The sequence below is a fragment of the Lagopus leucura genome, unplaced genomic scaffold (genome assembly GCF_019238085.1).
Source record: "Lagopus leucura isolate 7727_CA_CO unplaced genomic scaffold, USGS_WTPT01 Super-Scaffold_73, whole genome shotgun sequence".
Classification (NCBI taxonomy): Eukaryota; Metazoa; Chordata; class Aves; order Galliformes; family Phasianidae; genus Lagopus; species Lagopus leucura.
In genome coordinates this window covers 67,579,039-67,591,608 of record NW_024962252.1, presented here as the reverse complement: position 1 = coordinate 67,591,608, position 12,570 = coordinate 67,579,039, and the positions used below count along the sequence as shown (strand labels likewise).

The following is a 12,570-nucleotide window of genomic DNA, read 5'->3' as shown; positions in this document are numbered from 1 at the left end:
GATTTTGAAAAATTGGAAAGAATTCAGGAAACTGCTTCAGGAATGCTTTGAGAACTTTTTAATCCAGCAGAAAAGGCATAACAAGGTCCAGTATCAGAAAGCTGTATCCTGAAACATTCAGGTTAGAAACAAGGGCTATCAGAATTACATAGGCAGGGAGCGACAAGTAAGCTTCTCTATCACTTCCAAGTTTTGAATTGAGACTGTCTTCTCTTGTTAAAGAGATCATCCTATGCTTAACCAGAACGATGGATTTGAGACCAGAATTAGTAAGATTCCCCTTGGGCTTTGTCAAGCTCCAAACCAGCAATAAATGAGGTACTTGATTTCAAGCCATCTGCCTCATGCTTAAATGAGGTACTTGATTTCAAGCCATCTGCCTCATGCATTTTTTTTTCTTTTTTTTTTTCTTTTTTTTTCCTTTTTTTGAGTAGCTACATGAATGTTGGTATAATACTCTCATACCCAAAGAAAACCTGAGACAAGCTGAGCCATTTTGATAACTGATCATTTTAAATTGCATTCTTAGGTTCTTATACATGGATAACTGTAATGCTTCTAATTTATATTTCTTTTCTTGTAGAAGTGACTTGAGTTGTCATCCAAATTCATGAAATTGATGTGTTGGTGCATATGTCCAAAGACTTGGAGAAGAGATTATGCGTCAAAAAAAAAAGAGATTATGCAGAAAAAATTTACACTAGGACTTATTCTTTTGAGATTCATTCAATATCCATTTGCAAATTGTAAGTTCATCAGATTTGGTCAATATTTTAAAGTACTGGACTATTTATTTTATTTTATTTTCAGATAAAATCTTACTGTAAACATTGTTTATTTATTTATTTGTTTGCTTGTTCATCGGATTGCAATGGCTACATGGTATTGCTTATGCTGGATGGATTAATGGTCTAACAAATCCAACATAAATAGTGGCATATTCAGATGGAAGTTTAGCATCCACAGGAGCTGGCTTGAAAAAACCTTAACTGCTTAACTGGAAATGAATATGAGAAGGTATGTTAGCAAGGCAGAAATTATTTCAAGTCCTAAAAATACTTTTCAAATACTTTGCACCAACACAATGAAATTTCAGAGGAAAATAGCATGACACACCAGCATTTGCAACAACCCCTTCTATTTTACACATCATTTTTCCTGGTGCTGTGTTGAACTTTTTACCTATTTCTCTTCTATCTCCTCTTTAAGTTTTTAATTGTCAAATCCTTCTATCACCAGTGTTTTTTTTTTGCATTCATTTTCAACACCCCCTAGGCTTATAAAACTGTATTATTTGGAAAACTGAGGAGGCGTATGTGCAAGTCACCTTGCTGTAGCTTCACTATGAACTGCAGTGCATTTCTCCATTGAACGGAGTGCTTCATGTATATAGTAGTTCATTACCTAAATAAATATGTTCATTATGACTTACCTACATCACCTCAAGAACTGCTGTATTTGTAACTCGTATCTCCAAACACTAAGGAGATAGAGATGGCACTGAAAGAAAAGCTGAAGATATGTCTGTATAATCAGAAATTTGTTGTTCTTTTTTTTGTGTGTGTGTGTGTGTGTGTGTTAATATTATTAGTAGTATTTGGTATTTGTAGTTCTCTAATTTGGCTTAATATGAGTTAGTAGTATGAATAATCCAATTCCATCACTAACATCCATTCTCAACAAGAAAATGACTCGAGGTAGATCAAGGAAAACACAGACTGAGCAGTAGAAAATAAAAAATATGAAAAATAGCTGGAGGACTAGAAGGGTTCTCAATGGGGTCTTGTCTATGTGTGTCTTATCTTCCTGTTTCTAGTATAGTTTTAGTAGTCTTATCTTTTTTCTCTATCACGCAGATTTTTCACTATTTTGACCCAGGCTTACTGTCTTATTTAGATAGGTTAATTATTGGATCCTATATAGTGTGACTACAGAAAGAGATAAATATATATTCATCAATAATGCCATTTTTCCTCAAATGTTTTGGAGTTGGAGGCCTTACAATTATCTGGTTGTAAAAATTATAATTCAGCCCCTTGTAAAAAGCATGATACTTCTCCAATTGTACTGTCAGGCATTCATAACACCTACAAAATGTGCAAAAGTAATAAATGTTATTACACTCCACCCATTGATTTGTATTTTTTATGGTTGATTCCCTTCTTGTCCTTGTATAATTTAACATGAATTAAAATATATGTCTCATTTTATGTATTATTGATACGAAAATGCATTTGCACTTAGGAATGCACATTCATTATGCTTTCATGTCAATCAGTAGAACGTCTTGTCATCCATAAACAACTTGCTATTTGTTAGATACATATACCTGGAACACCCCACTTTTTGATGCTCAGCACTTCGTCAATAATTCCACTCCATCACTGAGGAATTCCCTAAATAGCTTGCTCATGTATTCACAAAATCAAAGTCACAGAACCGTTAAGGTTGGCAAGGACTTCTGGAGGCCATCTGGTCCAACTGCTGTTCAAGTAATGCCATCCCAAGCAGGCTGCAGGTGTGGCTTTTCAAGATCTCCAAGGATGGAAAATCCTCCTCCGAGCAATCTATTCCAGTACTCAAAGGAACATATATATGAATATATAGTTGCTTTTTGAGAGTGGATGCAGCTCAGACTCCTCTGAGGCAGAAGGTTAGTTATGTAAGAAAGGAAGAATGAGCAGAAGAACCACAGCCTCTGATCAGGCTCTTGCTGTTCCTACACTCCATCCAGATCCCTTGCACTTAGTGGAAAGATAGTATGCTTTGCTCTTAAAAATAATTGCTTTAATTCAAATTACAGGGGGATTTTTCTAACAGGACAGGAAAAGCAACAAAGCTTTTCAGATGGAAGATTTGCTCTTGAGACATCTGTTTTGACAGTTCTGCTCAGGTGTCAGTTTGAACCTTGTATTTGTACCTTTGTGGAAAAACACATATGTAGTCAGCTCAAATTCAAAGAATTTCTAGCCTCTCCAAGAAAAAGAAAGGAAATATCTTTTTTTCTTTTTTTTTTTTTTGTGTAAGTCCCTGTGTGTAAATACTTTCAATATACAGAAAATAAGTGATTTTATTTGCATAATGCTCAGTATTCAGTATTATTTGTTATTTAAAAGAATCAAACCCACATCTAACAGATGTGTTATTAACTGGAAATTAATTTAAAAAAAAAAAGAAGAAACTGAAGGACAAAGAAACAAAATGCTATATTTAATACACGAATATCTCAAACTTTAGCTGGATATTTTATTTAGAACTGGGCAGACAATATTATATGACATTACAAGCAGAAAGAAGGAAAAAAATACTGTAGTTTACATGGAGTTGATGAATGATGTATTAAATGTGTATAAATTGTACAAAACAGGCCAGGCAGATTGACAAAACTTGGCAAAAATAACTCAATCCACAGAGTCAAATTACGCAATAAAAACAAGTTGGTGCTATTCAAACTGGTACATTTCACTAGGGAAAAAAAAAAAAAAAAAGCGGAAATATTCCTAGATTCCCAACAAATCATAGATTCCACTTGTTTTGGCCAAACCTTGGTCCCTTTTCATGCAATACATGTGAATGTTTTCATGATGATACAGATTTTGTTGTCATTTGGTTTTCCTGGGCACTGATCACATCTATTTATTTCTTAGGATTATGAAAAAAAAACACAAACATTAAAAAAAATAGTGTGAGAGGATGCAGATTGGACATTACGGTCAAGTGGCGTCCTGAAGACTGGAATTTCAGTGACAATAATTTGTGGCAAATGTTATGCTATAGGATATTCTGTGCTCTGTCACTTCATTACCTCATCCAGTAGCAGCTTAATATTATTTCTTCATAACTTTTAGCTGATGTGTTCATAATATATTTGAAATGTTGAAAGAAGTTACTATCCTGTTGTTTAAACCAATGATTTCAGCAAAGTACTCGTGCACTTCCCAACACATCCACTATCATTCATTATCAAAGTGAGATAAATTTCAGTTTAATTAAAACATCTAATGCAATTTCACCATGTGATATAAATATACTTTTCCCTTGTGTGCTGTACATATTAAATTGCTGTCATATGTACTCTGTACTGAACATATCCCCTCACGGGATTCTTGTCACTTAAAATCTGCCCTGCTGTCAGAATGAGCAATCCATCACTTAATTTGTTTGTTTGGAGGATCCTTTGCTGCATTTGGTGTGAGAGGGGGAAGCTCTGTTTGCTTTGTGTAACTCGAACATCTCTCACAGCCTGCTAATTCTGTAGTAGCTAGAAAAAAACGCTCAAGTTTGAAGGAGGCATGCTCTCAGTAGTGAATGGCTACAGGCTTCCTCCAGAGCAGTAACGGGAAAGCCATAAGTACACAGAGCAAAAGAACTCAAGCTTTCTTAAGGAGGTGCAACAGTGATGTAGCAGGTTGGGCTAACAGCTGTCTTTTCTTCTTCTTCCTTGCTCTGATGGAAGATTCACAAAGAAGGACAACGTGGCACCTTGTGTGAGTTTTTCCTCCTTTGGGACGTTCTGCAACTAATAGGTTTTCTTCCATCTTAGGGAAGTTTTACAGAATGTTTCCTCTGAAACACCTGAAAACTGAAACACCTCAGACTAAAGAAAGACGCTGCATGTTATACAGGGATTCAGTGTATATATATATCTGGACTATAGAACAAGTTTTGAGAGGAAAACCGTCAGAAGATTAAGAACTAAGGAGTAACAAGGAAATGTAAGCTGATGCTTCTGTAGAAAAAAATATCTCCAAGATTTTTAAGCTTCATATTTTACTTTTCCTTCCTTTCTAATTGCATGAACTTGTTCTATTTAGGAGTAGAGGGAGACGTCACACAAAGAACACCACTTGTAAGAATCTCACTCAACATATTTTCATGAAAGAAATTAAGCAGGGACCCAGTTAATTACTCACAGTTCTTGGAAGAAGCTATATTGGCTGCTTTCCTTGTTCCACACATACTGCCTTTATTAGTCGTTATACAGCAAGAGAATCATACATGACAGAGCTGGTCTGGCTCTAATATTTTGAGGTTATCTGGTCCTATTTAGTGATGTTCCCAAGAGATCCAGATGTCCTCACAGTCTCTTATGACAGTGAAGAAGGAAGAGAACTCATCCCAAATGTATTTCTGTGCTGTGCCATTTCTCTCTCTTCCTTGGCTTGACATTCTCTCCATCCAATAAGAGAAAACAGAGGTGGAGTGCGTAAGTCCCCTCATTCATTTACCTCCTCTGGGATTTAGGCAGGATCATCTTCTCTTAAACAGAAAGAGCATCATCAAAACAGGTTAAAAAATGAATGTCTAAGGTTAGTCTGGAGATGAGGGATGACTCTGAAGGTACATCCAAGCAAAAATCCTAGTCTAGGTCTTAGACTGTGAGACAGAAAATATACATCCATACACTTATAATGCTCGGACACATGAGATCACTGCTTTCAGTGAGCAATTTTCAAAGGGTTGTGGGTGGCTCAGGGCTCTCAGACTCTTTCTGAGACATCAAAGGTTTTGTAAAATTTTCATGACTTAAGAAATCATAGCTTTAAAATTAGTGATGAAAAGTATATTTTGGTCTACCTTGAGTACATTAAAGGAAAGGAACAGTGAATGTTTACAGACCCATTCTGTCTAAAAATAGAATGACAGCATTGACATCTCACAACTCTTCATCCCCTTAGATTTTTTTCTGTTCCTCACTTGTTACTCCATTTCCTACCATGATCTTCCCAAAACAATTTGGTAGCATGTATCATTGAACCTTCATTGGGGTTAGAAGAAATCACCCCCATGCTAGAAAACATTCTGGTCAAGGAAAATTTTATTTATTTTAGGCCTCTGCTAGGACTCTTTAAAAATTATTAATTATTTGGTACGTGAGTATGTGAGCCTCTGAAGAATAGCCAGAGATGTGCTACCCAGAGCACAAGTTCCTGGAGCATAGAGGTGGGCTCTGGGCATCTGGATGGAATTTGACTTGAATGAAATTTTGCTGGAAATGAAGTGGTAGAAGATAAAGGTAGTGAAATGTGTTAGCTCTTTCTTTTCCTTCCAAAGAGTAAACAGAGTAATTTTTGTTTGAAGCTGGAATCAGGCTAGACTGTGAAAGTTTCATTCATGTTTGCTGTGAAATACAAATAAGGCATTTTTGACAAAAACAGTTTTATTCACTTTAATGAATTTTATTACTGGCGGTTGGGTGAAGTATTTACTCGTGTCCAGTGATAGGATACTGCACTGACTCAGCTAGATATGTACTTTAGAATTGTTTTACACAGCAGAGATAAAGTAGTGGGAAGAAAAAAAAAAAAAAGAATTCAAATTACTGCTGCTTAGAGTGCTTTCCTGGCTTGAATCCACAATGTCAGAAAGAACTCCAAATTAAAAAACAGGTGCACTATGTCCAAGGCATTTAGGTGCCTAATTGTCTATGAAAACAGTATGAGCTGTTGAAGATCTTGACAAGTGTGATTTGTCCTAAGGGGACATGATATTCTCATGTGCTCTCATAGATTCTCCTAAACCTTTACCCAATACCACTGCTACAGTCTCTTACAGAGGTGCTGAATTATCATGCAGATAAGATATGAGCTAAATTCTCTGCGTCAGTACTGTGATATCACACAATATCATTTCCATTGAGTAAGGTGGATATAAGTGGGTACTGTTAAGGAGCCACAAGTGGGAATACTTTCACGTGGTGACTGTAGTTGGGGTGGGATCAGTCACTGAGCCTGAGGAAACTCAAGATCAGGAGTCAGCCCCAAGGACAGACCAGCCCAAGGCTCCAGATGGAAAGTGTACTCAGAAAAATGGAGAAATCAGGGCTACCCCAAACCAACGAGCAAATCAAAAGCAAGGTCAGGAAATGAAAGAGCTTGCAGTAAAAGGTAAAGACTTAGACAAAGATGACCTAAGTCTACAAAGAGATAAAGCAGGTTAGCCAAGAAGCTTCTTCAGGACCAAATGGGACACCACGTAATGAAAGCAGTTAGCGAGATCTCCTTCTGTGCCCAAATCTCAGGTAGTCAGGCTTCCCAGGATACTGACCTCTCAGTTCCTGGCTACAGCGCTTGGCTGCAGGGCCTGAGAGAGGACGGCATGTGCTGAACCTCTAGCATACAACAAGGTTATCTGGTCAGCGCAGGGAAAATGGGTGTAATGACGTTAACAGAACACTCAGGCTTTTTTTTCCATCTAAGAAAACTGTGAATCTTACTTGGGGACAGGAGGAGGTTGGGGTGTGATGGGCTGCTCCCACTTCCCAGGACTTCCATGGCCCTGGGACGCTGCTACTATTTCTCCAGGTGCTCTGGCCACACACTGTCACAGATCATGGTGCTCAGTGCTGCAAAGCAGAACAGTGTTTCTATCATGATGGTGACAGAGATATAGTCCTTGCTGTGAAGGAGATGGGCACTGGTTGCTTGTGTTTTGTCTCAACATGAGACCAAAGATATGGATAATAGCCATTTCTGAAGAATGGCCACATCAGAAGGAAAGACCATCCAGAAATACATAGAATAAAAATAGATATATGCTTCAACAGCATGTGTAATTGGCAGGGGCTGTTAAAATTTTGGTTAATTTGCTTAAGCAGGGCATGCAACAGACATGAGGCTGTAGGAAAGATGCAGTAATAACAACATTTTAAAAATTAAACCTGCACATAAACTAAAATACTTTTTACAGTGTAAAATTATGGCATAAAATTGTGGCAGAGAACAAATGTGTTACATATTTCCAATGACAGATCAACACCTCTTGTAATTCCCATTATCAAAATTGTACGTATATAAAAAATAAATAAATAAAGCTGTTTTGTAACCAGAATTTCTCACCAAGCCCTACTACAAGATATGCAGAAGGAATATTTGTGAGAAACAAATGCTGATTGTAATAGAAAAATCCCTGTTTTAGAAATAAGGCACATAATGAGAAAATAAAAATTATTTATGAAGTCAAACGACTTTTAAATCTTTAAATTCTCCACATACCTTCTAGGATTATAGTAACCTGTGGAAGGTCATTATAGTTATAAAGGAAAAGATTAAATAAGCACTTAAGCAGACATAAATAAAACAGACAGGTTAAAAGCTATTAAATTGAACAAGACTGGAGGGAAACCTAATCAGTGCTGCAAAGGAATCTGAACTGAAAAAGAAGGAGACAAATGCAACGTTGAGAATGGGCTATGGGAAGCAGCAATTCTATATTACATATAGGACTCTTCCAAGAAAAGAGACAGTGTGAAAGTAGGAATCACTTTTTGACATGGGAAATTCTGATGGAAAATAAGGCAGGAGAATGGGTCAAGAAGATGCAGGAAGAAACGTGCCTACTGTGGAGGTGTTGGTGGGGTCAGGGAGCTGCTGTGGCAGCTGGGGCTGAACCCACTGGGCCAAGGGTTGTTATGTGGTCTCTAAGCCAGCAATTTCATTTATCTCAGCAAAAAATAAATAGGAAATATATGAAGGAAGCACATATAGTAATAAAGAAACATTAAATTTATTTATTCATTTTGTTACTCTCATGTTCCAGAGGTATAGAACCACTGAATTCACTGAGGGACGTTTCCACTACCAGAGCTGGTAACATAAGGAATGACTATACCACAAGTACGGATATTTCTAAATATCTTTGTTTTCATATATTTCTCAATATTTCTGTTCTTATTTTTCTGACTTCTCCCTGAAAAAAAAATAAACAAAACCATTTTGTTAACTAGATCTGCATGCGCACTTTTTCTAGAGAGGGAGAAATAGGAGCCAACCTTATGAAAAAAAAGAAACAAAACACCCCAAAGCAACCAACAAAAAAATAGCCCAAATCCACAGAATCTACTTGAAATGTTGGGGAAGTTACCATTTAAAAACATATATATGCTGCAATGCAGGAGTATCTCAGCAACTCCATCCTCTGTGTTTCAAATGCCACAACACTAAATGTGAATAAATGCTGACTTTTGAGGGCACCTGATATACCAACACTACTTAACAGCACCTCTCAGATGCAGATCATTACATTAATTATGAGCACATCTGTTACAACTGATAATTTTTGTTCTTCCTGATTTTTAATAAGCAATTTTGCCAACACGTTTACTGGAAAGATTACAACATCTTCTTGTGCCGAGAAAACCCAAAGGGCCCATTTATCCCATTGAGCCGTCTTCTTGTTTAAACAGAGGGTCACGCTGCAACCAAGGGACTGCTGTTTCCCCCAGAAGACAGGTCTGATTTGGCTTCACACAGCTGCATGTCTGTGAGAGAAACTCCTTTTTTTAGAAGCCACTGAAGTCAGCCCAAGCAAATAGAACACCAGCAGCCCAGATGCACCGAGAAATGACAGTCAGAGTTGCTATGATTTAGTAACTGTAGATGTGGGAAGAGGAGGCTGAGCATCCTAGTTCTATTTGCTGTGCACGCTGTGACTTGATGTGGATTTAACCAAGAAAGGAGCAAGGAACCCAAACAGTGTAAGAAAAGCAAACTGAACTGAGGCAAAGAATGCTTTGTCCCACATCCGATTCAGCCCTCAGGTGATCAGGCTCTGCATGCTTTTAATTTGACTAGCCAGGGACATTTGAGAAAACGTTCTGAGAACAAACGTGGCTGAATATTGAGCGTGACACAGAGTGTCACAAACGCTTAAAGCTTCAGGTCCTTCAGCCAGCGGACGGAACGAGTGTTTTCCGTCGGACCCGGGACGCGAGAACGTCCTCGCCTGAACAATAGCTCCGGGACCGGGCGTCCTGGTGGGGCGAAGGGGGTGAGAAGGCCGGGCCTGCGTCCGACAGCGGGAGAGGAGCGGCGGGAGCGGAGCGTGTGCGGCTGCGGCGCGGGGAGGCGGGCGGCGGGCGGGCAGGAGGCTGGTGCGAGCTGTTTGGCCACCGGAGCCAATCGAAAGCTGGGGCTTGATCCTCTTCTCGGGCAGCGGCTGAGAGGAGTCAGTGCCGAGCTCCCCTCCGCAGCCGGGACCCGGCCGAGCCGCCTCGCTCTCTCCCAGCACCGCGCTCTCCCACCGGGCGCCTATGGGCATCTGCAGAGAGCGAGGACTTCGCACCACCGCCAGCGGGCGAGGACCGCGACCCCGCTCCACCCCGCCTTTGGACCTATAGCCGGCAGGACGGAGCGCGCTGCGGAGCCTTCCTCGCCTCACCGCAGGTACGGGGTGACCGGTGGCGGCCGCTCGCTTTCCTCCTTCCCTTCTCTCCCTGTGCCGGCTGTAGGGCAGGGCGCAGGGCCCCGAGAGCTGACAGCGCGTCTCCGCGCGGCGGCGGCGGCGTCGGCAGCGCCGCGTCCCGGAGGGAGCTGCCCGCCCGCGGGGCGGCTCCGCGCACAGCAACCCTAGAGGCGGCTCCCTTGGCTGCCCCAGGTACCTGCAGCGCCGGAGCCCCCCGGGCCGGGAGTATGGCAGCGCGTGCGTGCGTGAGAGCTGTGCCCCTTTGTACCTTTCTTTCTTTGCTTTGGGTTAATGATGGTTTGCGATTATGAACCCCCCCCTCCCTCCGAGGGATCTGATCCAGCACTGCTTTAAGTCAGGAGTTGAAAATGCATGGGAGGGTGAAAATACATGGAAGCCACTTTCTCATCCTGCAGATGATGGTTATCATCATACCATGCTTGACTTTCTGCAAGAGCTAAGGAAATAAGCGCTCTTGCAGAATTGGAGTCACAGGTCCCATAAAAAAATTGCACTGGCATTTGGCTGAACGACTCTTATTTTTAGCACACTATTGTGAAAGGGATTATATAACTTTGGTGGAGTTTTTGAGGATGAAATTAACAGCCCATAACAAGTTTAACCTCTCCTTTTACAAAAGAGGCAAAATGAATTGGATGAGAGCCCAATGAGTGCCATCAGGTGGGCATCGGTCTTAGCAGTGACTGAGGCAGACGCTCCCCAAGGACAACCCCAGTTCAAAATCCTGCAGGAGTCCCCAGGCAACAGGTGCAGGACTTGCCTGCCCACAGCCCTGGGTCATGCCGGTGCTGAGGCTGCTTCTGGGCTGCTTAGTGCTAAAGCAGAGAGAAACGAGCGTGAGCACAGAGTCCTTGCTGCCCACCAGCACTGATGCAATGCAGACACTGCTGTCAGGAGATAAATCTGTTGTGTAAACTCCAAGAAATGTGTGTCACCTGAAATGCGTGCCTGAGAGATTTTTCTTATGCAGATGCTTCACTTGGTAACTTTGGTGCATAACTTTCAGGCTGGCCTTTCCAAATGCTAAGGAGGAACGTTAATATTCTAGGATTAGAAAGCAGAGCCTTGACAAAATAATGTAATAGAGGCAGTCTGGTTTCTGCCAAGAATCAGTGTTCTGTCTTGGTGTGCAGGCTCTGAGCAAAGCACCTTTCCTCAGTTTTGTCGCACAGTCTGCAACGCACTGCCATCATCCAAGAAGTGAAGTCCTAAGTTCTGAAGAGCTGTGTGTGATCACTGTAAAGCTGCAGAGGATGGACCTGTTTGCTCAATGCGTTGTGGAAGGAAGGACAGTCTGGCTGTGGCATTTTGCTTTTTGCACCTCCTGTGCACACACAGAGCTCTGTGCCTGAAGGAAGCGTGCCCATAGCAGTGAGGGTTGCTCAGCATCTGAGCAGGACCAGGAGTAGTATAAGGCCAGTGAGCAGCATCAGAGGGGCTCTGAAAGGGTGGCACCAAAATGAACGCCTCTATCTCTGGATGTTGAGCGGCTGGTCTAGCTGATCTATTTGCTTTTTGTTTGTCTCTTGAATAGACTGTGCTTTCACGAGACACTCCTACAGTGTGGAATAGAACAAAGGCGTGGGAAGGTGAAGAATTAATCTGAGGGGAATTTTGTTTCTTTCCATAGTATCAGGTGATGGCAAAAAACAGTCTGAATTGCCAGCTGAACTATGCAGGTATACCCTGTCCTTCGGAAATTGATGGGTTTCGGTCATCGTTTGTCAATGCTTATGTGAGTGTAAATCAAGGATATGCAGATCAATCCCTTTGGTAACAAATAGCTTTGTCCTGCTGCGATTTTCTTGATAAACGTGGTAGAAGACAAATCCCAATGTACCATGATTGGATGCTTGCATTAGAATGGTTTCAATGTAAATTTAGCGGCGCTGCATGTAGAGCAGTCATGCTGAGTTGCTGAAGTCACTGTGCAGATTTCCTGACACCCGAAGAGCCTCTCAAGCGCTGCACACTGAGTTCTTTCCCTTCACTCTCCCAGATGCTGATAGGCGTGGCTGTGCATTTATATTAGGATTGTGGTTCCTATCAGGAGGGCTCTTTGACGCCAGTCTCCCAGTTGTTCCCACTTACTGTCCATCTCCATATACCTCATGGTGGGCCAGCTGGATTCCTTTAGGATGAATCTAAACTGGAAGATGTGCTAGAGTCTTGAGTCACTGTTGGAAATTCCGTCTGTGGGACTAGACCAGTGCTAGCCTGAAGTAAAACCCTACAAAATGCATTTAGCATTGGTACAAAGTCTCCCACACTTGTATTCCATGTGTTCCTGTTGGGCCGATCTGTTGCTAACATAGACGCATTTGATTTGCAGCATGCAGTGCTGGTGCACAGCCCAGTTTGAGGCAG

The 12,570-nt window shown here is 41.1% G+C and overlaps 1 protein-coding gene across 1 annotated transcript in view; it reads left to right on the top strand.

Moving 5' to 3' along the window:
* The first annotated feature begins 9,910 nt into the window (after positions 1–9,910).
* Positions 9,911–12,570, top strand: part of GREM2 (gremlin 2, DAN family BMP antagonist) — a 40,269-nt gene continuing 37,609 nt past the window's right edge. Inside the window, exon 1 of the mRNA XM_042885352.1 lies at positions 9,911–10,163. The gene's annotated coding sequence lies outside the window, so the exon portion shown is untranslated. The remainder of the gene's footprint in view (positions 10,164–12,570) is intronic.